Source organism: Fistularia commersonii, chromosome 26, assembly GCF_037954325.1.
Source record: "Fistularia commersonii isolate RoL2024-O1a breed Wild chromosome 26, RoL_Fcom_v1.0, whole genome shotgun sequence".
Taxonomy (NCBI): domain Eukaryota; kingdom Metazoa; phylum Chordata; class Actinopteri; order Syngnathiformes; family Fistulariidae; genus Fistularia; species Fistularia commersonii.
This window is the reverse complement of record NC_141309.1, coordinates 14,139,307-14,164,132: the sequence shown is the minus strand read 5'-3', so window position 1 is coordinate 14,164,132 and position 24,826 is coordinate 14,139,307. Positions and strand designations below refer to the sequence as shown.

The 24,826-nt window shown below is 41.6% G+C and overlaps 1 protein-coding gene and 1 pseudogene across 2 annotated transcripts in view; both read right to left on the bottom strand.

Moving 5' to 3' along the window:
- Window positions 1-24,826, bottom strand: part of LOC147218703 (leucine-rich repeat transmembrane neuronal protein 4) — a 68,735-nt gene that overhangs the window by 7,884 nt on the left and 36,025 nt on the right. The gene's annotated exons all lie outside the window — the stretch shown is intronic.
- LOC147218704 (uncharacterized) lies at window positions 938-10,926 on the bottom strand (annotated as a pseudogene).

Here is a 24,826-nt window from a genome sequence, read left to right as displayed (position 1 = left end):
CGAATGCTGACTTCTGCTGTCAGTCTAGTTTCCACTACTCTTTCCCATAACTTCATTGTATGGCTCATCAACTTTATCCTTCTATAGTTGCCGCAATTCTGCACATCCCCCTTCTTCTTAAAAATGGGCACCATCACACTTTGTCTCCATTCTTCAGGCATCTTCTCACTCTAAGATCCTATTGAATTATCTAGCCAGAAACTGTGCTGCTGCCTGTCCTAGACACTTCCATACGTCCACATTATATCATTGTTAGAGTTTTTTCTCTATATTCATAGCTATGTTATTTCGACTACTCACATGAAGACAGCCAGACGTGTGAGCACAAATGGCCTTCGTCCTTAAACAGGAATCTACCCCCGTGATCATAAATTCAAATAAGCATAAAGGTGTTGCAGCTCAGTGGTAGAGCACATGCATGAGGTCCTGGGTTCAATCCCCGGCACCTCCACTGTAAGTCGCTTTGGATGAAAGAGTCTGCCAAATGACTGCAAAGCAATTCGGAACCTACCCCCTGATAAGGAACCTACCCCCCTGAATGTAAACAGGAATTACTCTCTTCCTGTATATGATCTTGTCAACAACACCAATACACTTTCACACAATAAAAGGCCGAGCAAGGAGGAACCAGGGGGGATTCTCTGGATCTCTTGTCTGTGTTATTTCTTGTGATAACCTCGGTCTCCTCTTTACAGGGTTCAACTTAGGCCAGCATGAATTAGAATTACTATCCAACAATCGTCAGGACCAACTGCCTTCCCACTCTTCTTCCTCTTCAATGCCTTCCTCAATTCACTTTCATTAATCTTTGCTGCTCTTAACCTAATGCCAGGGGTGGGCAAACTTTTTGGCTCAGGGGCCCATTGACTTTTAAAATTTGACGGACGGGCTGGGTACAAGATACTTCTTCTTCTTCTTCTTCTTTTGGCTTTTCCCTTCAGGGGTCGCAAAAGGGAATCAACTTTCTCCATCTAACCCCATTCTCTGTATCCTCCTCTCTCACAGCAACTACCTTCATATTCTCTCTTACTACATTCATATATCTTCTCTTTGGTCTTCCTTGAGACATCTTGCCTGGCAGCTCCAATTAAAGCATCCGTCTACCAATACACTCACTAGCCCTTCTTTTTATATGACGGAACCATCTCAGTCTGGCTTCTCTGACCTTCTCGACAAAACATCGAACATGTGCTGTTCCCCTGATAAACTCATTCCTGATCCTATCCATCCTGGTCACTCCCAAAGAGAACCTTGGCATTTTCATCTCTGCGACCTCTAGATCTGCCTCCTGTCTTTTTGTCATTGTAACTGTTTCTAGGCCATACAGCATTGTTGTTCTCACCACTGTCTTCTACACCTTTCATTTCATTCTGGCCAATAGTCTTCAATCACATAGTACCCCTGACACTTTTCTCCACCCATTTCAACCTGCTTGGACCCGTCTGTTCACGTCTTTTCCACACTCTCCGTTGCTCTGGACTGTTGACCCCAAGTACCTGAAATTCTCCAGCTTCTTGATCTCCACTCCCTGTAGCCTCACTGTTCCAGTCGAGTTCCTCTCATTCCCACACATATACTCTCTCTTGCTGCTCCTAACTTTCATTACTCTTCTTTCCAGCGCATACCTCCACCTCTCTAGATTTTCCTAAATTTGTCCTCTGCTCTCACTACAGATCACAATGTCATCTGCAAAGATCATGGTCCATGGAGATTCCTATCTAACCTCATCTGTCAGCCTGTCCATCACCACTGCAAAGAAGAAGGGGCTCAGAGCTGACCCTTGATGGAGTCCCACCTCCACCTTGAACTTCTCTGTAACCCCTACAGCACACTGCACCACTGTCTCACAGCTAACATACATATACTGCACCAGTCTAACATACTTCTCTGCAACTCCAGATTTCCCCATACAATACCAGAGCTCTTCTCTTGGCACCCTGTCATATGCTTTTTCTAGGTCTACAAAAACACAATACAGCTCCCTCTGGCCTTCTCTGTACTTCTCCATTAGCATTCTCAAAGCAAAAACTGCATCTGGGGTACTCTTCCAAGGCATGAAGTCTAACTGCTCTTCACAAATGCTGACTTCTGCTCTCAGTCTAGTTTCCACTACTTTCCATAACTTCATTGTATGGCTCATCAACTTTATCCCTCTATAGTTGCCGCAATTCTGCATATCCCCCCTTATTCGTAAAAATAGGAACCATCACACTTTGACTCCATTCTACAGGCATCTTCTCACTCCTGTTGAATAGATCCTAAGATCCTGTTGAATAATTGAGTCAGAAATTCTACCGCTGCCTCTCCTAGACACTCCACACCTCCACGGGTATATCATCAGGACCAACTGTCTTTCCACTCTTCATCCTCTTCAATGCCTTCCTCACTTCACTTTTACTAATCTTTCCTCCTTTACGGTCTACAATAGTCACCTCTTCTACCCTTGCCTCTCTTTCATTTCCCTCACTCATCAGCTCTTCAAGGAACTCTTTCCATCTTCCCATCACTCTTCTAGCATCAGTCAATACATTCCCCTCTCTATTCTTAATCACCCGGACCTGTTGTACATCCTTTCCATCTTTATCTCTCTGTTTCGCCAACCTGTATAGATCATTCTCACCCTCCTTACTATCCAACCGAGCATACAAGTCATCGTACGCCCTTTGTTTTGCCTTTACCACCTCTATTTTTACCTTACACTGTATCTCCCTGTACTCTGTCTGTTCTCTTCAGTCCTCTCAGTGTCCCACTTCTTCTCTGCTACCCCTGCTACCTGATTTCTCTGTATGTACTCCTGCACTTCCTCATTCCACCACCAAGTCTCCTCATTGACTTTCCTTCCAGATGACACACCAAATACTCTCCTACCTGTTTCCCTGATAGTACTAGCTGTAGTTGGTCAATCATCTTGAAGCTCACCCTGACAACCCAGCCTTTCTCAACTCCTCCCTGAAAACCATATAACACTCCTCCCTTTTCATCATTTACCATATTGTCCTCTGCTCTGCCTTTGTCCTCTTGATCTTCCATGTCACCAGTCATCCTACAAACCACCATCCTATGCTGTTTGGCTACACTCACCTTGGACTACTATGCAGTCAATGATCCTGTTCAGTTTACCTCGTCTTTACAAGATGTAATCTACCTATGTGCTCTTACCTGCGCTCTTTTGAGTTACCCTATCTTCCTGTCTTTTCTGGAAAAAAGTGTTCACTACAGCCATTTCCAGCCTTTTTGCAAAATCTACCACCGTCTGTCCCTCTGCGTTTTATGCCAAATCTACCTATCACTTCTTCATCCCCTCTTTTGCCTTCACCAACATGCCCTTTGACCTCTGCACCAATTACCACTCTCTCATCTCTGGGGATATTTTGCATCACTTCATCAAGCTCATTCCAGAACTTCTCCTTCTCCTCTAACTCACAACCCACCTGCGGAGCATAGCCAAGAATAACATTAAGAATCACACCTTCAATTTCCAGTTTCAGACTTATAAGTCTATCTGACATTCTTTTCACCTCCAGAATGTTCCTAACAAACTCCTCCTTCAAGATAACTCCTATTCCATTTCTCTTCTTGTCAGTACCATAATAGTTCAACTTAAAGCCTGCTCCTAAGCTTCTAGCCTTACTCCCTTTCCACCTGGTCTTCTGGACACACAGTACATTCACTTTCCTTCTCTGCATCATGTCGACCAACTGTCTACCTTTTCCTGTCATAGTCCCAATATTCAAAGTCCCTCCTCTCAGTCCCAGACTCTTGCCTTTTCTCTTCTCTCTGCTTCCAAACACCCCTTCCTCCTCTCCATCTCTGACCTACATTAGCCCAGTTTAAATTGGTTCTCTGAAGGTCATTGGTATCAATGGTGGTTGTTGTTAACCCAGGCCTCGACCGATCCGGTTTGATTTGGTTATTATGACTGATTCGCATTTTTGGTTTTGGCACAAACCGTTTTTTCCCTTGAAGATTCATGTCCAGCTCATTCATGAGTGTCATTATGTCCACAGTAAAGGCTAAATCACAAGGCCAATCTATGTCATTCAGCTCAGGAAAATTCTCAAGTAGCTCCAAAAATGAAATCATCCCCACCATCCTATGCTGTCTGATCACTCTCTCACTGTTAAAACGCCTTCCTCCTCTCCCTCTTCGATCCACAGTAACCAACTTTCCCCTGATAGCCTGTAGGTTATAAGCTCCAAAGGCTGTTGTTGTTAACCCGATCCTCGACCGATCCGGTATGGAATTCGTTGATTTGATTGGCATACCTGTATTTGCTTTTGGCACAAGGTTTACACCAGATGCACTTCCTGACACACTTCTGAATATATCCAGGCTTGGGAGGGTTCAGGAAGACTCTTGCCTTTGCTCCCCTGAGGCTGCATTGGACTTGTAGATATGCATTGCTTAAACAGAAAGGTCTAAATTTCTGCTAGTCTTGATAAACCAATACCACCATATGATATGTTTAAAATCAACACAAACCCCGGGTTCTGTCCCTGAGGCTTGAACATGGAGGGTTGAAGGTCGTCTATTTATCTCTTGGCATACTTTTCAATGTAGAATGGGTTTTTTAATCAACATCTTGATATGCTAATAAACATAGCTATGTATACCAAGACTGAAAGAATAATGTGTTTGCAACATTATTTCAACTTGTCAGCGTGTTAACTGTGGTATTCATGGGTACGAGTGATCATTTCCTCTGGATGTAAAAAGAAATTGAGCACACTGTAAGTTTGCTTTTTCAATTGCTATTTGTGAAATTAAATCTCAAGGAGCACTGCACTAAAGTGGCCAACAGACACAAATGCTCACTACTCAATTGGAAGGTCATACGGCACACAACATTGAGTGTATGCCCTATGTCAACATGTGGAATGATTTATGGGTCTATGATTTACAGTTTATCCGGCAAGAGTACTTGTGTAATGACGAAAAGAGCAAATGCAGTGCAAACGCAGTATTTCAATAAGCTGGTTGTGGATGTTTCAATTCTTTTGGTCAAAAAGCAGAATAACAACAAATGCAAAACTAATGGTTCAAAGAAACAATAGGTGTTAAACTTGCAGCAGACTCGGTGCAGCAGACTCGGTACAACAAAGAAATATGAATATGGCAGACAACGACATTCTATAAGGTGTATCGGCAAGACAATCAGTAATGCTAGTAAAACGAGAAAAATATTGATTTAAGAAAAAGATGAGCAAATAGACAACATTAGCCATATGAAAAATGGCCAAAAAGGCATACCAGAGGGAAAGCTTGTGTTCTACCTGTTCTTTGTGTTTCTGTCTCCTCCTCAGCAAAAGAACATAAGAATGTGGGCCCAATGTGTGCCCAATTATCCTATTTGTGTCTTGTGTATGATGTTACTAACATCCAATATGAATTATTGATTTATGTTATTTTACACATTAGAAAGTCCACACACATTTGTTTGCATATAATTTCAATTTTACACACAGTTTCAAACATGTAAACCTTTGGGCCCTAAGTGTTAAAGCATATTTAAAGCACAAGAACATTTAAATTGTACTTGAGATTCACTGCTCAGATATGCACTTCCTGCAAGTTCTCAGTGGCAGGGTTGATGACAAATATGTGCATTTCTAAGTCATTAAAGTTGGAGGATGTCCTAACATAAAATATAATAATAAGAGGCTTTTTGGCCAACTAAGCAGTGTCCATTAAGCTTTAATAAGGAGAATATGGGGAATGGTGGCTGTAATAGTTGGAGCTCTTTGAGAGGTGAGTCATTGGTTAGCATTGCTTGGACAGCTGCCAGCAGTGCTGCTTAGGACTGAGTGCTGCATACTGTTGATTTTTCCCCTAGTGTGATCAACAATTTTACCATAATGGTTGATGTCTTTTGCAGCCTCCTGTGCGCCACAGAACCCTATATTTATGCATTACAGACTTGGCCTCCTGATTACAATAGCTACTGACGAATATCTTTCCATTTGACAACTGTAAATCTTTTTCAGCAAGTCCTGGGCCAATTGCCAAGGTAATAAAGCAGGCATCTGGCACCAGCCCCATCTCAACTTTCTTTTATGTTAACTGTTTAAACTATTTACTCAGAAGTGAATTGAGATGTCCTGTACAAAGGATGTCATGTTAGTTGTGGATGCATTGTCAGAGTGTCTAATGTGTAGTATGTAGCTCAGTGAGAACTTAGCAATCTTTCGTAGATAGCGCAGTGGTGGCGGGCATGTTTTGCATGTATAGGATCCTGGGTTCAATCCCTTCCATCCCCACTCTAAGTGCTTTGGATAAAAAGTGTCTGCCAAATGAGTGTAATATATGTAAGTGCCTCTGATTATTAATATTTTGTGTTATGTTTATTATCCAAATAGATGATGTATTTCTTTACTTACTTTCATTCTATTCTCACTTATCTTCCATCTTATCATTGAAATCAACAGCTGACCAAAAAATTAGCATCTCGGTTATCCACATTGGCTGTTGTTTCATGCATTTAAAGGGTTCACTTATTAATTCAAATATCAAGCCTTCAACTGTAATATATTGGTATTGGTATTGGAAATATTAAATAAATAACAAACATGTCAAGACTGAACAATGCTTTGATAAGGACTAAGGTTAAACTTCTATTTTTATTTAGGCCAAAAAAAATGAAATAGATAGATAATAAAAAATAAATAATAATAATAACAACATTTCCTTAAAGGCATTTAAAAAAACTAAATATTCCCTTTTCACCGAGAGTCACATTTTTTATGCTGTTAAAATAATCTTTTTTCTGATCTGTTGACACAGTTTTCAGAGGGAGGAGACAACTAATGACTGATTCATTTTGTAGAGGAAAATTGAGAAGACAAGGACAAAATTGTGAACGCCACAACAGATGCACAAACACATTCTGATTTGAGATTTTTGATTTGGCTGGCGGGGTGTCATAAAAATCAGTTTAAAACTTGAACATCACCTACAAAACTGCATCTAAAGGAAACTGCATTTTCCTTTGCATGAAAAATGCTAGCTAGTAACAGTTGATTAACTCTTGGTTGAAGTTTTTTCAAGTTTGCAGTCACTAAAATTTAATCCTGCCAAGTAACAAAGTAATAAAGGGTTATAATGCTATGACTGATTACTAAGGGAATGTGAGATGTGCAATTATATTATAACTGAAAGGTCCAGCCATACCTGTGAGACTTGATATAATTTTCAAGGAAGTTGTAAGTTTTAGTACTCAATTTTACACATTACAGTACGGTCATCTCGGATTTCTGGCAGAGGTTGCTTGGGCGAAAAAATGTGTAAAATGGAAGGCTGCTCAGTCTAGATGTTTTTTATTTTTATTCCAAGATTCTTTGATAAATTGATGTACTCTTCATTAAGGGGGATCGTACAAGGCAAAAGTAAGCAGAAACTATTAAAAAATTAAGAAAAAAAAAAAGTCTAATTCGAGACAGAAATGAACTTTGACATAAGATTGGGTTTCTGTCTGAGTATCCAACTGGGGGACATGAGCCAGTGTCTCCCTGAGCTGGTCACAAGCCTGGATAAATGCAGAGGATTGCATCACAAAGTGCATCTGGCATTTAACTAGTGCCAAAACCAATGGAAATTGAATCTAAGAATCCTCACACTGGATCAATAGGGGCCCGAGTTAACAACAACTGCCATTGGTACTGATAACCTACAGGGTACCAGTGAAAATTGGGCTTCTGTGAGTCGAAGAAGGAGAGGAGGAAGCTGTATTTGGAAGCAGAGAGAGAAGAGGAAAGGCAAGAGTCTGGGACTGAGAAAAGGGATTTTCAATATTGGGACAATGACAGGACAGGGTAGACAGTTGGTTGACATGATGCAGAAAAGGAAGGTGGATATACTATGTGTCAAGGAGACCAGACGAAATAGTAGTAAGACTAAAAGATTAGGAGCAGGTTTTGAGTTGTGCTATCATGGTACTGACAGGAAAAGAAATGATGTAGGAGTTATCTGGAAGGACGGGTTTGTGAGGAATGTTCTGGAGGTGAAAGGAATGTCAGATAGACTTAGGAGTCTGCAATTGGAAACTGAAGATGTGATGCTCAATGTTGTTAGTGGCTATGACCCATAGGTGGGTTGTGAGTTAGAGATGGATACGTTCTGGAATGAGTTAGATGAAGTGATGCAGAATATCCCCAGAGATAAGAGAGTGGTAATTGGTGCAGACTTAAATGGCAACAGACATGTTGGTGCAGGAAATAGAGGTGATGGGCAGGTTTGGCATCCAGGATAAGAACACAGAAGGACAGATGGCAGCAGATTCTGCAAAAAGGATGGAAGTGGCTGTAGTGAACACTTTTTTCCAGAAAAAACAGAAACATAGGGTACCTTATAAGAGAGGAGGTAGGAGCACGCAGGTAGACTACATCTTGTATAGACGAGGTAACAGGTAGGAGAATACTTGGTGTGTCATCTGGAAGGAGAGTAGATAAGGAGACTTAGTGATGGAATGAGGACGTGCAGGAGTTTTTACAGAGAAAGCAGTTAGCAAAGAAGGAGTGGGACACTAAGGGGAGTGAAGAGAATAGACAGGCATACAGGGAGATAACGTGTAATGTAAAGATCGAGGTAGAGAAGATGGAACAAAGGGCGTACAATGACCTGCATGCTTGGCTGGGCAGTAAGGAGGGAGAAAATGACTTATACAGTTTAGCAAAACAGAGAGATAGAGATAGAAAGGATATATAACATGTCCGGGTGATTAAGGATAGAGAGGCAAATGTATTGACAGATGCTAGAAGAGTGATGGGAAGATGGAAAGAGTACTTTGAAGAGCTGATGAATGTGGAAAATGAAAGAGAGCCAAGGGTAGAAGAGGGGACTGTTGTAGACCACAAAGTAACAGAGATTAGTCAAAAGTGAAAAGAGGAAGGCATTGAAGAGGATGAAGAGTGGGAAGGCAGTTGGTCCTGATGATATACCTGTGGAGGTATGGAAGTGTCTAGGAGAGGCAGTGGAAGAGTTTCTGTGTAGATTATTCAATAGGATCTTAGTGAGAACTTGAGGCAAGTGAGAACTTGCCTGGTGAGTGTGATGGTGCCCATTTTTAAGAATGAGGGTAATGTGCAGAATTGAAGTAACCTCTCCTTTTGGCTTTTCCCTTCAGTTGCCACAGCAAATCAACCCTCTCCATCTAACACTGTTCTCTGTATCCTCCTCTTTCACACCAACTACCTTCATATTCTCTCTTATTACATCCATAAATTTTCTCTTTGGTCTTCCATGAGACCTCCTGCCTGGCAGCTCCAATTCCAGTATCTGTTTACCAATATATTCACTATCCCTCCTTTGTACATGACCGAACCATCTCAGTCTGGCTTCTCCGACCTTCTCTCCAAAACATCGAACATTTGCTATTCCTCTGATAGACTCATTCCTATCCTATACATCCTGGTCACTCCCAAAGAGAACCTTAGCATCTTCATCTCTGCGACCTGTAGCGCAGCCTCCTGCCATCTGTCTCTCGGCCATACGGCGCTGTGGTCTTACCACTGTCTTGTTCACCTTTCCTTTCATTCTGGCTGAGAGTCTTCTATTGCTTAGTACCCCTGACACTTTTCTCCCTCCATTACAAACTACTTCAATCCATCTCTTCACCTCTTTTCAACACTTTCATATATATACTCTGTCTTGCTGCAACTAACTTTCATTCCTCTCCTTTCCAGTGCATACCTCCACCTCACCTGCATACACAGCTAGCATACATGTTCTGCACCAGTCTAACATACTTTTCTGCCACTCCAGATTTCCACATACAATACCAGAGCTCTTCTCTTGGCACCCTGTCATATGCTTTTTCTCGGTCTACAGAAACACAATGCAGCTCCCTCTGGCCTTCTTTGAACTTCTTTATTCTATTAGTATCTATTAGCATTCTCAAAGCATGTACTTCTCCATTAGCGTTCTCAAAGTAAATACTGCATCTATAGTACCGGTACTCTGTTGAGGCATGGAGCCTCAACAAATGCTGACTTCTGCTCTCAGTCTAGTTTGTGCTACTCTTTCCAATAACCTCATTGTATGGCTTGTCAATTCTATCCCTCTGTTGTTGCCGTGATTCTGCACATCTCCCTTATTCTTAAAAGTGGGAACCATAACACTTCGTCTCCATTTTTCAGACATCTTCTCAATCTCTAAGATCCTGTTGAATGATGTACTCAGAAACTCTACCGCTGCCTCTCGTAGACACTTCCACACCTCCACAGGTATATCATCAGGACCAACTGGCTTTCCGCTCTTCATCCTCTTCAATGCCTTCCTCACTTCACTTTTACTAATCTCTGCTACTTTACGGTCTACAATAGTCACCTTTTCTACCCTTGCCTCTCTTTCATTTTCCTCATTCTTCATCTCCTCAAAGTACTCTTTCCATCTTCCCATCAGTCTTCTAGCCTCTGTCAATATATTTCCCTCTCTATCCTTAATCACCCGGACCTGTTAGACCTCCTTTCCGTCTTCATCGCTCTGTTTCACCAACCTGTATAGATCGTTTCCCCCCTCTTTACAGTCAAACCGATCATGCAAGTCATCGTATGCTCTTTGTTTTGTCTTTGCTACCTTTATCTTTGCCTTACTTGGTATCTTCCTGTACTCCTGTCTGTTCTCTTCAGTTCTCTCAATGTCCCACTTCTTTTTTGCTAACTGCTTTCTCTGTAAAAACTCCTGCACTTCCTCACTCCACCACTAAGTCTCCTCATCTACTTTCTTTCCAGATGATACACCAAGCACTCCCCCAACTGTCTCCCTGATAACACTAGATGTAGCTCTCCAATCATCTGGAAGCTCTCCCTGACTACCCAGAACCTTTCTCAATTCCCCCCTCAAAACCATACAACACTCCTCTCTTTTCAGTTTCCACCATGTTTTCCCATGCTTTGCATTTGTCCTCTTATTCTTCCTCGTCACCAGAGTCATCCTACAAACCACCATTCTATGCTGTCTGGCTACACTACACACTACACACCTACAGCTACTTTGTAGTCACTAATCTTTTTCAGGTTACCTCATCTATACAAGATGTATTTGTTCCATTCTTTTTGCAATATCTACCACCATCTGTCCCTCTGCATTCCTATCCTGTTTACCAAACCTGCCCATCACTTCTTCATCCCCTCTATTGCCTGTCTCCACCAATTACCACTCTCTCATCTCTCTCTCTGCATCACTTCATCTAGCTCATTCCAGAACTTCTCCTTCTCCTCAAACTCACATCCCACCTTTTTGGGCATGGCCACTAAAAACATTGAGCATCACACCTTCAATTTCCATTTTCAGATTCATAAGTCTATCTGACATTCCTTTCACCTCCAGGTCATTCCTACAAACTCCTCCTTCAAGATAACTCTTACTCTATTTTTTCCTCTCACAAATTCCTGTACAACCTGCTCCTAAGCTTCTAGCCATACTACCTTTCCATCTGGTCTCTTGGACACAAAGTATATCCACCGTCCCTCTCTGCATACTGTCGACCAACTCTCTACTTTTTCCTGTCATAGTCCTGATATTCAAGGTCCCTACTCTCAGTCCCAGACTCTTGCCTTTTCTCTTCTCTCTCTGCTTCGGAACGTACCTTCCTCCTCTCCTTCTTTGACTTACAGTGACCCAGTTCCATTGGTACCCTGGAGGTCATCAGTACCAATGGTGGTCGTTTGTTAACCTGGGCCTCAACCTATCCGGTATGATCTGGTTATTAGGTTTGATTCGCATGTTTGGTTTTGGCAAAAGTTTTATGCTGGATTCCCTTCCTGACGCAACCCTCTGCATTCATCCAGGCTTGGGACCGGCTCAGGGAGACACCGGCCGGTGCCCCCCAAGGCTGGCTCAGGGAGACACTGGCCCATGTTGGCCTGAGTCTGCATTATATAGAGACCAACATAACACAGCATTTTTAAAAGCATCACATACACTTTAAATGTCTAATCATTCATGATTCACCTCCCATGATCGGACTTCACATTAAAATGGAAACTCAAAATGATTTTCCATTTTAATAAGAGGACAAAAAAAAAACCTATTAGCACCAACACACAGTTGTTCAGTAGTTAACCTTTCTCAATGGACCAGCAGGAAAATGTTCAAAGCTTTTTGTAAATTTAATACAGAAAATCCATATTTAATTTATCCATCCATCCATCCAACCATCTATCTTCTGCTGTTTATCCTGCACTCAGGGTTGCGGGGGATGTGCAAGAGGCGGGGTACACCCTGGACTGCACGCCAGTCAATTGCAGGGCCACATATAGATACCGACAACTCATTCAGGGCAATTTTCCCAATTTTTTCCAAATTACTTGCTGTGGGAGGAATCCCCATACAGACATGGGGATAACATGCAAACTCCACACAGGAAGGTCCCCTTGTCAGAATCGAAAGCGCACCTTTGTGCTGTGAGGTTGAAGTGCTCACCACTGTGCAACTTTGAAATAACTGTCATTTAATAAAAAGGCAATAAATCCCTGAACATAACCATAACTCAACATAACCATAACATTAACAAACTAGTATTGCAGCAGAACTGAATTGGGAGGCCCCACCCACATCCACACAACAAGTTATTTTAAATATATCATTGGAGTGGCCACTGCATTTTATGTAGACTACAATTCTGTACAAAAGGTGCTTTCAGCAAGTCACTAGTATCTATCATTTACAATTCTTGTTCTATTTCATACAATGTAAACTATATCCTTTTCGATAAATGTCATGAGAAGCATTTAGTAAAATGTCATATACAGAATATATTTAGCTATTTCTGCCCAACTGAATGGGACCAATATTCCTGATTTATCTGTTTAGTTCAGTGTTTTATAGTAAATGTCACAGGTCTTCAATGACCCACTCTACAGCACTTTACTTCAGATGGTGAAGAGTCTGGTTTGAGACAAGTGCCCACAGCTTTCAATTCTAATTGCAGTGCTTTTAGTTGTAGATTGCTGATAAAAATTCACAAAGGTGGTTGCCCCATTGCACAGCTCCCAGTCTAGGTCAAGCTGTAGCTTAAATAGATGATTTGCATTTAAGTGATAGGTCCCCGGATCACTGAGTACAGCTTGTAGTAGTGAGGAGGCCAGACTTATGTTAGAAACACAACAACATCCTGGGAATGATCCACAGCGATGCCTCCTGTCAGCTGGATAATTCACTCAGTTGCCTTGGCTGTTGTGAGAGAGTCCAGCAGGCATTATCATCACTGTCTATTGGATGACACACCCATGGCTGATGAGGTCAATCGTAATAGGTACAATATCTCCTTACTTAATTGCTTTGTATGAATAAATGATTGGAGCACAGACATATAGTTGATCAGTACGTAGAGCATTCACTCAAATACGTCTGTACAGAAAGTGTGAAACCCCCACAGTGGAATTTACTCATCTAGTAATGTACAATTAAAAAAATAGAATCCATTTTTAAACAGTTGCTTTCCATTTTCAACTCAATGTAACAGATTGCTGATACATTTTGTTTAATGTATAGCTGTACTTAAAGTGACATTCAAATTATACTTATTTTCATATATTCCAAGAATTCACAAAGAATTCCAAAACTCTATGAAAATTTCAAACGCAATTACATTTAATAAGGTATTGATTATAATTTTAATAAGGTTACCTATATAGTTGGAAACATCATCTGATTTTGTCAGTTGTACTTGTTGATTTTTCAAACTATTGATTTACTGAAGTTTTTAAAATTGCAGTAGGTATCTGAACTGCCGAAAATGGTCTGAGTCAGTAAACTTGTCACCTGTAACTATTCAGAGTGTCAGAACTCATAAGATTGGTATGATATCTGGCCAGAGTGAACAAGGTCAAAAGTGTTATTGAAGCTTCCTTGCCTTGGAGAATCAACATCCATCCTAATCAACTCAAAGGTTGTCTTTAGGTAAAAGACCAGACGAGACTGAGCCATATAACCCTGTGAGATGCACAAATCAAGAGAGACATTTACATTGGCTGAATAATCTTAAGGCAGACCATGGTGCCTGTATTGATGCTGTGATTTTCTAATACAATCTTTTTCTATAATCAAGACGGTGTTGACGGAATCTATTTCATCATCATCTACTTCATCTCTTTTTGGTAAACTACACAAGCATTTTAGATTATATTTACAGAATAGCACCATAGCATTGGGATCTGCTTGTATGCATCTAAAAGGAGCCTAAAAGTTGTACATTGTAAAAGCACAGGAGCTGGAATTCAAACAAGATCATCTTTTGCTGACTTACATATTCACCATGTAATTACATATCTATTTGAAAAGCACTCTGCAGTTTTCAAAATACCCATAATCCTTCAGATGTGGGGATTTATCATCTCCTAATGCTGCTCATCCTATTTTCCGCTCATCAACGTTTGCAACGCGAGCTGAGATTTACTGTTATTTACTGGATGGACAATTTATGAGTCACGACTTTTCTGATGTTTGTAGATAGCAGAAACCTGATTTTTTGATGCCAAGTAAGATATATGCATCGATTCATCCATATTTGGTGTGAGACATAGAATATGAAGACGTACCTACAGAGCACTGTTTGGTTCATTCTGCCTCTCTGACAGTTCCCCTCTCTTTACACTCTCACAAACATTTTTGAAATAATTAAGATAGGTGCTGACACACCTTGTCTAAACACCTAAAATACCTCAATTTCTTTTGAGATTGCATGTGTTTGTGTTAATCATTTTAATTTTAATTCAGATCTGCAGTGTAAAACTGTTAAAACAGAATCACAAGACTTAATCACTGATTTCAGTGTGTTTTATGTAGGACCAAATTCAGCTGTCCTCAATTCCATTCCAATCATATTTATGGAAAGGAAAATAAATCTACTCAATCTTTTTTTATTTGGCCAGGGATATAAAATAATCCAGTTTAATAACATGCCAGATGCTACACTGACATGCCAACAGGTTCAAAACATACATCTTGAACTTGGAGCTGTGTTCTTTACATGGAGTGACTTCAAATTTGGGTTAGATACGCTGATTTATAATCATCCCCTAAGCTCAAGTGCTTGACTCATTTGTGTCATTGAGTTTTGTGAGCAGGTGAGTGGGTGAATTTTTGATTTTCTATTCATGACAATTGGTTTTCTTTATTACTTAGGTAAGTATTTACTGATTGTTTTGATTGGTTCCTTTTTGAACTGTGCAAGTGTGGGTGATTTACTGTAAAACAAGGCTGAAAAAAACATTTACCGGTACATTTTTGAGATGACTAAAATTCAGCAAGATGCAAAAAATGAAGACCCTGAAATCAAAGATATTACAAATGAGAAATGTTGAGTTGTGTAAAATAGATTTAAAAATCATCCATTATCTACTGCTTATCATATTTAGGGTTGGGGAGGATGCTGGAGCCTGTCCCAGCTGCCATCAGGCAAGAGGCAGGGTACAACCTGGACTGGGCACCAGTCAATTACAGGGACACATATACAGATAACTACTCACATTCTCATTTACACAAATGCAATTTTTTCCCAACTCCACCTAGAAAGATTCCTGTCACAATTGGACCAGGGTCCTTCATGCTGTCAAGTAGGCACAATCACTACTGCGCAGCCCCATTCCCAGACCACTGAGAAATTAGATAAAGGCATAGCCAAGATGAAAAAGTTCCATTTCATTTAATTAAAAAGGTCAGCAAAGAGGAAAAAAAAGAAAATAGTTAAATTACTGTCCACTTTTCAGTGGAGACTTAAAAAAACAAACAAAAAAAGCAAACATCCTGTTTTGCTAGTTTACAAAAAAATAACCATTCTGTAGGCAGCACAGTGCTTTGCTGCGAGAAGGTAGTTTGACTTACAAGATTGTGTGTCATATTTTCTGCAAATGCAAGAACACTCAAGGAGGTAAGGCGTTTTAACCCTCATATTACGTTTAGGGTCAATTTGACCTATTGACCCAATGGGTCAAATTGACCCTTAACATAATATGAGGGTTAAGAGGTTTATTACAAATGAGGTGAACAGATGACTGTGCTGGATCCTGGTTGGCACTGGGATTGCGTCACAGGAACTTGTGAGGGAAGACTTAGAGGCTGGCAGCAGCCTCCTTAAGAGTTCAGCCTGAGGATCTACAGGTTCACTGCACCCCTGCTGGAGTCCACCCTCCTGCTGCTTAAAGAGGCTCTCTGGTGAAGAATTGCAAAGACTGATAACCCCAGATCCCAACAATCCCCCCAGAGCGACAACTGGACACAAAATGAAACAGATTGTCCCAGGCAGGTGAAGGGGGCTCGGAAGCAGGCGCAAAGTAATAGCAACGATGGGTTTCTGGACATGTACTGTATGTAGCTGGATTGTCATCCGTTCTGTCATGTTTTTTAGCTAATGCAAGAACACTCTTAAGGCAGCAAGGCATTATTACTTAGGAGTATCAGGAACTTGCGAGGAAAAGAGAGTTGTTGAATTCTGGAACGAGGGACTCGTGAGGAAAGGCAAGATCAAATTCTGGAACAAGGGACTCGCAAGATGTCAAATTCTGGAACAATTTAGAACTTATTTTCAAAGGCCCAATTTGTTTGCTAGACAATGGCAAGTCAGTTTAAACTGGGTAAACAACCGTGGGTAAACAACCTCACAAGCAAACCGAGGTGATGGTGAAATCAAAATAGCTGCAAAATAAATGCTACATTTTTAGTGAGTTCAGCTGATAGTGATTCAGAGGGCTTCTTGTCGAAATCTTGTCTTGGCAACTGGACTTTAATTTCTTCACTTGAGTACTGTCACGAGGCGCTGGGGCGGACTCCAGCAGGTAACTACACTTCAGAGCAGGGATGGGTTGAAAGCGCTTTTATTGCATTGAAATGGCAGGACGGGTTGCAGACGGAACTGCGGACGGGACAGGTTGCAGATGGGACGGGTTGCAGGCGGGACTGCAGAGGCTGGGTCTCACCAGGACGGGTTGCAGGCAGGACAGGTTGCAGACGGGGTGGCAGGCAGGTGCAGACTGGCGGGGTGGCAGAGGTTACACCGGCCGACTGGGTCCGGTCGTAACGAGGGAGGGGACAGAGGTTACACCTGGGGTCCTGCCGTGGCAGGGATGGGGTCTGGTCGTAATGAGGGAGGGGACAGAGGGCTGGGCTGGGCTGGGCTGGGCTGGGCTGGGCTGGGCTGGGCTGGGCTGGGCTGGGCTGGGCTGGGCTGGGCTGGGCTGGGCTGGGCTCTGAGAGCCGCAATCCCCCGGCACCATGCAGAGCGTGCCACTGCCCTTTATAGGGATCTTCATTAGCGGCATCTGCTGCAGCTGGTGCCGATTGTAAATTGGGATCAGGTGTGAACCCTGGCAAGTACATTTCAGCCCAGATCCGAGAGGCTTCTTCAGTTTTGAACTGAAGAAGCCTCTCGGATCTTTGCAGTTCTTCACCAGGCAGCTGTGCAGGAGGATGGACTCCAGCAGGCGTGCTATGCTCATCTGTGGATGATCAGGCCTCGTCAGGATGAGCTTAAGAGGAGACTGCCAGCTCTCTGTTGCCAGAATGTAAACCTACAATGGCTACCCCCAAATGGACTCATTCTCCTGGATTCTGGTCATGCTTTCCTGGTGCAGTATAATCTGCACAGTCCATGTTGCACAATTTAAGGTCTTGCTTTTCGTTGCTTGTCCCATGTTCCAGAATTTGAGGTCTGAGGAAAGGTGTACAAGACAGTGGGGTGAGACCGGCAATGCTGTATGGCCTAGAAACTGTTACAATGACGAAAAGATGGGAGGCAGAGCTAGAGGTTGCAGAATTGAGGATGCTAAGGTTCTCTTTGGGAGTGACCAAGATGGATAGGATCAGGAATGAATCTATCAGAGGAACAGCACATATTCTATGTTTTAGAGAGAAGGTCAGAAAATGGGATGGTTCGGTATGTACAAAGGAGAGGTAGTCAATATATATTGGTAGATGGATGCTGGAATTGGAGCTGCCAGGCAGGAGGTCTCAAGGAAGACCAAAGAGAGGATTTATGGATGTAGTAAGAGAGGATATGAAGTGCAATGGTGTTAGCGAGGACGATGCAGAGAATGTAAGATGGAAAAGTTTGATTCGCTGTGGCAAACTCTGAAGGGAAAAGCAGAAAGGAGCAGAAGAAGTTGTAGTAGCATTAATAGTACCCTTTTTTTCCCCAGCAGCAGAGTTCATAATTATACATTAACCAAAGTTCTTCCATAAAGTAAGAAATAATTGAGGTCTCTTATGAGCTACTCACAAATCTTTAACAATGACAGAAACCAGTATCAGGTTAAGAAGACACGGTCATCTGGCTCTACCTTTCTCCCCTTCGTTCAAAATTAACATCTTTTTCAGTAATGAGTATAGAGACAGTAGAATAAAAAAAAAAATGAGCAAAATTATGGAAAATGCTCAGCAACCTCAAAAAGCAAGCCATGTCAACTATTGCCACTTAGTTTTGGACCATGGACATTTCACACAACCCTGCATTTATCTGATGAAATGTGAAAACTGTTTTACTTTCTGTTTCTTCTATGTCACATTGAGAAAGTATTGTTTTAATCAATTTTATTCTTGAATCCAACTGCAGCCTTCATATAAAAAAAACATAAGAATATGATTTTGAACAGCTACACAGCACTATGGCCTTTCATTGTCTCTTTTTTGTGCCCAAACTATGACAGTTCCTGTTAGACTTTGCATTTAGATTATACATTCAAGCTCCCGAAGGGGCCACTTTCAGAAAAACAACTGGTGAGCAACAACATTGCTGCAAGTATTGAGCAAAACTGCAGCAATGCATTCGAGAATGATACCTTCTGAAGTTCACGTCTCTGCTCTGTTCCTTGGTGAATCTTGTTAAGCTAGCTGTGATCTTGTAATACCTGGTTGTATCATAGGTAAAAAATTCACAGCACCTAAATACTCCATTGTGTTTCAAGTGGAAAAATGTAGCTGCAGACAATTAGTCTTATCTAATTATAGTAATAAAAGACATTCACAATCACTGGCTGCTTATACTTTGTTGTTAAGATATGTGGAAAAAGAGAAACAAGTTATGTGGGCAACAAAGAAGAAAAAAAGATCCATATGCTTTGCTCTTCAGGGGAACTGTAGATCAAGCCATAGGCTGTACTAGATTTATCATACAGTATAAATGTCACCAAGGAGAACCAAGAATGTTGAAATGCCATTCCTCTTTGCACACCATGGTGCAGGCTTTTCACTCCTGTCCAGTTTCCATGGTGATAACTCAAAAGAATGGGCTGTATGTCTAACTCTTAATGTTGAGGATGATTGTGTGTCTGTTACTGTGTGTGTCTGTGTGCGCGGGTGTGCGTGCTGCATGATACTTTATTTGCTCTGCCATTATGTGAGTATTCCATTTAGCTCTAGTCTGACATTAAATCTTTAAGCACCTTGACTAGAAAGTACAAACACATAAAGACACACACATACAATGTCCCTGCTCTAGACTAGATATCACTCATCTGATCTCTGATTAGTTGAAGAAATAACATATTTACCTGGAAAAAATGTCACAAAATGGATGAACTTCAAGAGAGGGAAAAAAATCCAATTGTGTTAATCCAATTTGTATTTGTGGAGGTCCTGAAAGAGTGACAATTAAGTTGCTCCTGAACATAAAAACACCACATTACAACACTCGGTTATGAGATGTATTTTGGCATTTATGCAGAGGCCATCAAGCCCAGGTCAATTCACAGATTGATATGCACTTTGGTGGATAAAAAGGACATCTGTTCAGACAAGAAGCAGATTTTACAGAAAACTTTTTGATGTGGCCATATACAACCTTGTCACAGCTCTAACATGGTAAGATAAAACTAATGTCCCACTTGCTCTTATCCTCTTGTCTCAAATTGTCATCTACAACACTGGTAGGGTTCTGGACTGGTTGCTACTCAATCATATGGCCATATATATGGGGCATATAACCATTTACTCTGTGGTAGTCGAAGTACCCAGAGAGAATCTGTGCTGATGATAGGAGAACATGTAAACTCTTTACTGACTGGCCCAACTTTTAAAAAACTTTCTGCAAACACCTTTGGGTATTTTTAAACAGCCCCATTGATACTGTCCCATTTTTGTTAGGACATGGGTGCACACATACTTTTGTTTATACCTAAGTTTTTTAGTATATGTAACAGCCTGTCATGGTGTGTCTTAGTTTTACTTTGCTCTGAATGTATTTCCTGTTTTACTTTGTAAATCTGCTCCCCATGTAACCCAGCTCATTCTTCATCCTGTCTAACTGTCAGTTTATTTGTCCTTGAGTCTGTCAGGTTCACACCTGATCCCAATTGTAATCTGCGCCAGCTGCAGCAGATGCCGCTAATCAAGATCCCTATAAAGGGCAGCGGCACGCTCTACCTGGTGCTGGGGGATTGTGGCTCTCAGATCACTGTAGAGCCTTGCCACGACCGGACCCCATCCTTGCCATGACCGGACCCCAGTTGTAACCTCTGTCCCCTCCCTCGTTACGACCGGATCCAGTCGGCCGGTGTAACCTCCGTCCCAGTCTGCAAACCGTCCCGTCTGCAACCCGTCCTGGTGAGACCCAGCTTCTGCAGTCCCGCCTGCAACCCGTCCCGTCTGCAACCCGTCCTGCCATTTCAGCGCAATAAAAGCGCTTTCAACCCATCCCTGCTCTGAAGTGCGGTTCCCTACTCGAGTGCGCCCCGTGACAGTCAGACCTCTACCTGCCTTTTCTGTCCTTGTCAGATCCTTTGTTTTTTCCACTGTAACATGGTCTTTTTAAATGTTGATTTAGATTTCAGTGTAGTTTTGTAAGATTGTTTAATCAAACTTTTTTGGGTGGTTTCCTATTTCCATTGATAAAACTTGTAGAGCTTTTAGATAGTAAGATAGAAGTAGATAAGCTCAGAAGAACATTGGTATTTTACAATCATGTGATAAAATGCATTGGGGTATACTTAATAGAATTTTCTTGTTAATCAAAAGCAAACTGATCTGCTCAGCTGAGGCACACAGAGACACAAACACACATGGGCATGTGCAAAAAACAAAATTGAAAGAAAAATTCAGTCATCCTGAGGACTGAAGGATTTCTTTACTATCGAATGAAATCCATCCATTGTCTGCTGCTTATCCAGCTCTCAGGATCACAGGGGACGCTTGAACCTATCCCAGCTGTCATCGGGCAAGATGCTGCGTCCACCCCAGACTAGTCACCAGTCAATTGCAGGGCCACATATACAGACAAACAATCATTCATTCATTCACTCACTCATTCATGGCAATTTTTCAATTTTTTTCCAATTAACCTGCGACATGTTTTTGGACTGTGGTAGGAAACCGGAGACACGGGGAGAACATGCAAACTCCACACAAAAAGATCCCCTCCTCGGAATTGAACCCAGGTCCTCTTCGTGTTGTCAATCCAAAGCGCTAACCAGTGTGCACTGTGTCTCCGTGCATTATATATATATATACGCACACACAGATATAAATTATTATTGTGTTATGTGCTGTAAATTTCCAAATAAGCTTTTCCTTAAGATATCGCAATAGGTATAATGGTTTTGTTGTCTTCAGAAAAATGATAGTGGGAAGAGAACATTGTGTTTACAGCTAAGTTTCATTTCCCTTGGCACTGTCTGCCTCTCTCCTCTCCATCTCCTTGCATTTCTGTCTGTGTCTAACGAGCATATCTGCAGCCACATCAGTTTGATGGTTCATTTTATTAAGACAAATGACTCCTTCATTTTACTGCAGAACGGCCCCTGTGCGCTCATCGTAGGTCCTCAGCTGTCACCTTGGGCAGCTTGACAGGATCTCCTCTGGGTCACCTTGGGTATTTAAGTTCACAGTACCAGTGAAAATGCTTCGTTACCCTGACAAAAAGCGCTGCAGGATGACTCAGTGGCACTGTTTGTCTGCTGATCAAGGAACAATAAACCCAGTAGTACATACAGTGATAAATCACAAGAAAAAAACAAGTATAAAGGGAGCAAGGGATACGAGGTCAGCAACCTAAATGTTTTTTTGAAGAACAAACATTTAAATTCACTTGTATGACAAGGGATCTTGAGCCAAGGCTGCGTCAGTGGGGTCTTTGTATTCTCTGCAGTGAAATAAAACAATATCCTTTTTCTCTGCAGCCAACTTGCATATCTACACTAAAAGCTCTGCAGGAGAAAAATCAATGCTTTATATGTCAACTGTCTGATCAGTTTGTTGCATATGCAGTACATCCCCGGCAGACCCTAGCTGGCCACCCGTGTTGTTCGGTTGTCAATATTTGATTCACACTGTAAAGACAATTTTAGTAAGTCAGATAGCAAGTACTTTTTTTAGATTCTGGTGACAGAGACATAAGACAGTAAAAAGCAGAATCACGGCAGCACTTTGTTAATTTGCCTAACTTGCTATAAAATCACAAGTATAAAGAAGTGTAAGGTTAATCAAGAGTTCACGGTCATTTTTAACACCATGGGAACTCTTTTCGATAGATGCATATTGGGAAATGTTTTCTTTTCTTTCGCTTGACTTTGACTTGTTCTACAGTTACCTGATGTGGTTCATGCTGCTGTTTTCAGCACAGACAATGTGATTCTGTTACAGTGAAATTCATAAATAAGAACCTGTTTGCTAAATCAGTTTTCCCCACAGTAAAGTAAGATAATAATATGCCATGTGCCTAGAAAATATAGTTTGTATAACTGCACTATCTTGCCTGCAAAGTTAAATAATGCATCTGTAAGTCTAAATTGCACTGAGGTTAAGCAGATAAACCGATTTAGGTCCCTGTAGCACAACCATCAAACCAAACTTTGCATTTCATGCTCACTGGCTGATAGATTCTGAAAAGATTTTTCACCTTCTTGTTATCCTCTGAATGATAGAATGACTGCCCTTTAAAAATTGGGACAAAAGTGAACTTTACTATCCTGCTCTTAAAATTGTATGTAAATGATATTAACTAAAGAAGTATAATGCCAGTTTTTCATGGAAAAGCTCATGGACTGCCACAAATTAATCAGTAAGAGTGAAGTCTCAATCTCAATAGATACAGCTGAACAATTCATGGAGGTTTAGTCTAGCTATGGATAAGGTGACTATGCTTTTAAATGACAATTAAACATTGCTTCCTGTGTTTATATTGACTACAATAATCTGACAGTAATCAGTTTGAAAGCCTGAACTAATTTAGGATGTATCATATTGGATGTATATTAAAAAAAAAAAAGCTATCGGTGATGGGGAAAATAAAACTTTTCGTTTGAATTGATCAGAAGAGAAATTATACCATGTGGACAATTAAATTTGAATGTGGGGAATTTGCCTCAAACTGTATGTCATGAGAAAGATATGATTGAAGGAATGTAAAAATCAAATGAATTAAATAATATTAGTTCAGAGGAGGGACACATGGAATTCTGGTTTTTGGTTACATGGGATGAATGATGAGTACCTAACATTTGCACCCAGATAGATTAGGCAGGGAGATCTGAGGGAGGATGAGGAGGATGATATTGTGGTGTTTAAACGATGAAATAAGGGCGGAGGCGAAGAGGAGTTTGACTCTTTAATTTGAAACACCAACAAAATACAACTGGAACTTGAAGATCCGGGATCATCTAAATATACCCGCTTAACCACGCGCCCCGACCGTTAGTCCTGTGGGATGAGAGACCACCCCCCTTTGTGTCCGCCATACAGCCCCCTCGAACACCCAGAAGGGACTCAGGAAACACAACTAGCCCCGCACGGGAGTCCTGATGAGTCTGCCGAAACGGCTCCGACGTCCCTCAGGCCCAACAACAGGCGGCGCCAGACGTTGGGTTTGCAGGGGCGTTGCCGCAGGCTTGGACCAGGGGTGGCCCCGGCAGGGTACGTGGAAAGGGGACACATCTTCACCTGCCACCTGGTATGCCGGTTTCAACCAATCTAGCATGACGTGCTCCCTACGCTCGCCCATGTCTAAAACAAAACTCTTGGTGCCTGCCTCAAGCACGCGGAACAGCCCATCATATGGGGGTTGCAGTGGCAAGCGGTGAGAGCAGTGGTGGGCCGTCAGGGCCTGCAAGGCCTTCTCTGCTGCCTAAAAAGTATCTGAATCACAGATGTTATTAATATTTTGTCCATGAATACTTATCAAATAATTCCGAATAGTCTGTTCACTTCCTTCATAGCTTTTCCCCTGGCCGTGCCGCTTCCAAACATGTATTTTCATATTAAAGCATTTAACCAAACACATTTTAGCCATCATCTGTTGTCAGGCAGGATCAAAGTCAAAGAACTCTGCCTTGGGGGGGGGGCTGCACAATCGGTTCTGCAAGCCCTTTATGCAAAAAATAAGTGTTGATGGCATTGGTTAAACCAATCAGGTTTTGAGTTGGCGACATCAAAGCCTTCATGCAGGCTTCAGCAACGTCAGCATATTCACACTCTCTGATTGCATAGTCAGAGAGTGGACAAGTGTATTAGCGAGGAGAAGCTTACTAGCGAGCTGCAAACAGAAATATAGTTGTGTTTGTTTAATATCGGTATTGTCAACCCACAATGGCTGCAGGAGAAGAAACGGACTTAGTTGCTAATACATTGTTAAAGCCATTTTCTAGATGGAGTTTTGAAGAAAAGCTGGACATAGTAAAGAATGGTAGGGCAACTCCTAAGCTAGCGAACCTTACACAACCAGGAAAAGGATTTGTCTGACATTTTCAAGCCACGAACTACGACCGGTACCCCTGGCTCACAGGCTCCGAGGTACACTGCAAATTGTATTGCTGGGAGTGCTTGGAGACGAAGCGCACGGATAATCTATACCACAGAATAATAGAACTCTATTTGAGGAAAGGAAGGAGGATAGATTTTGTCTACAAAT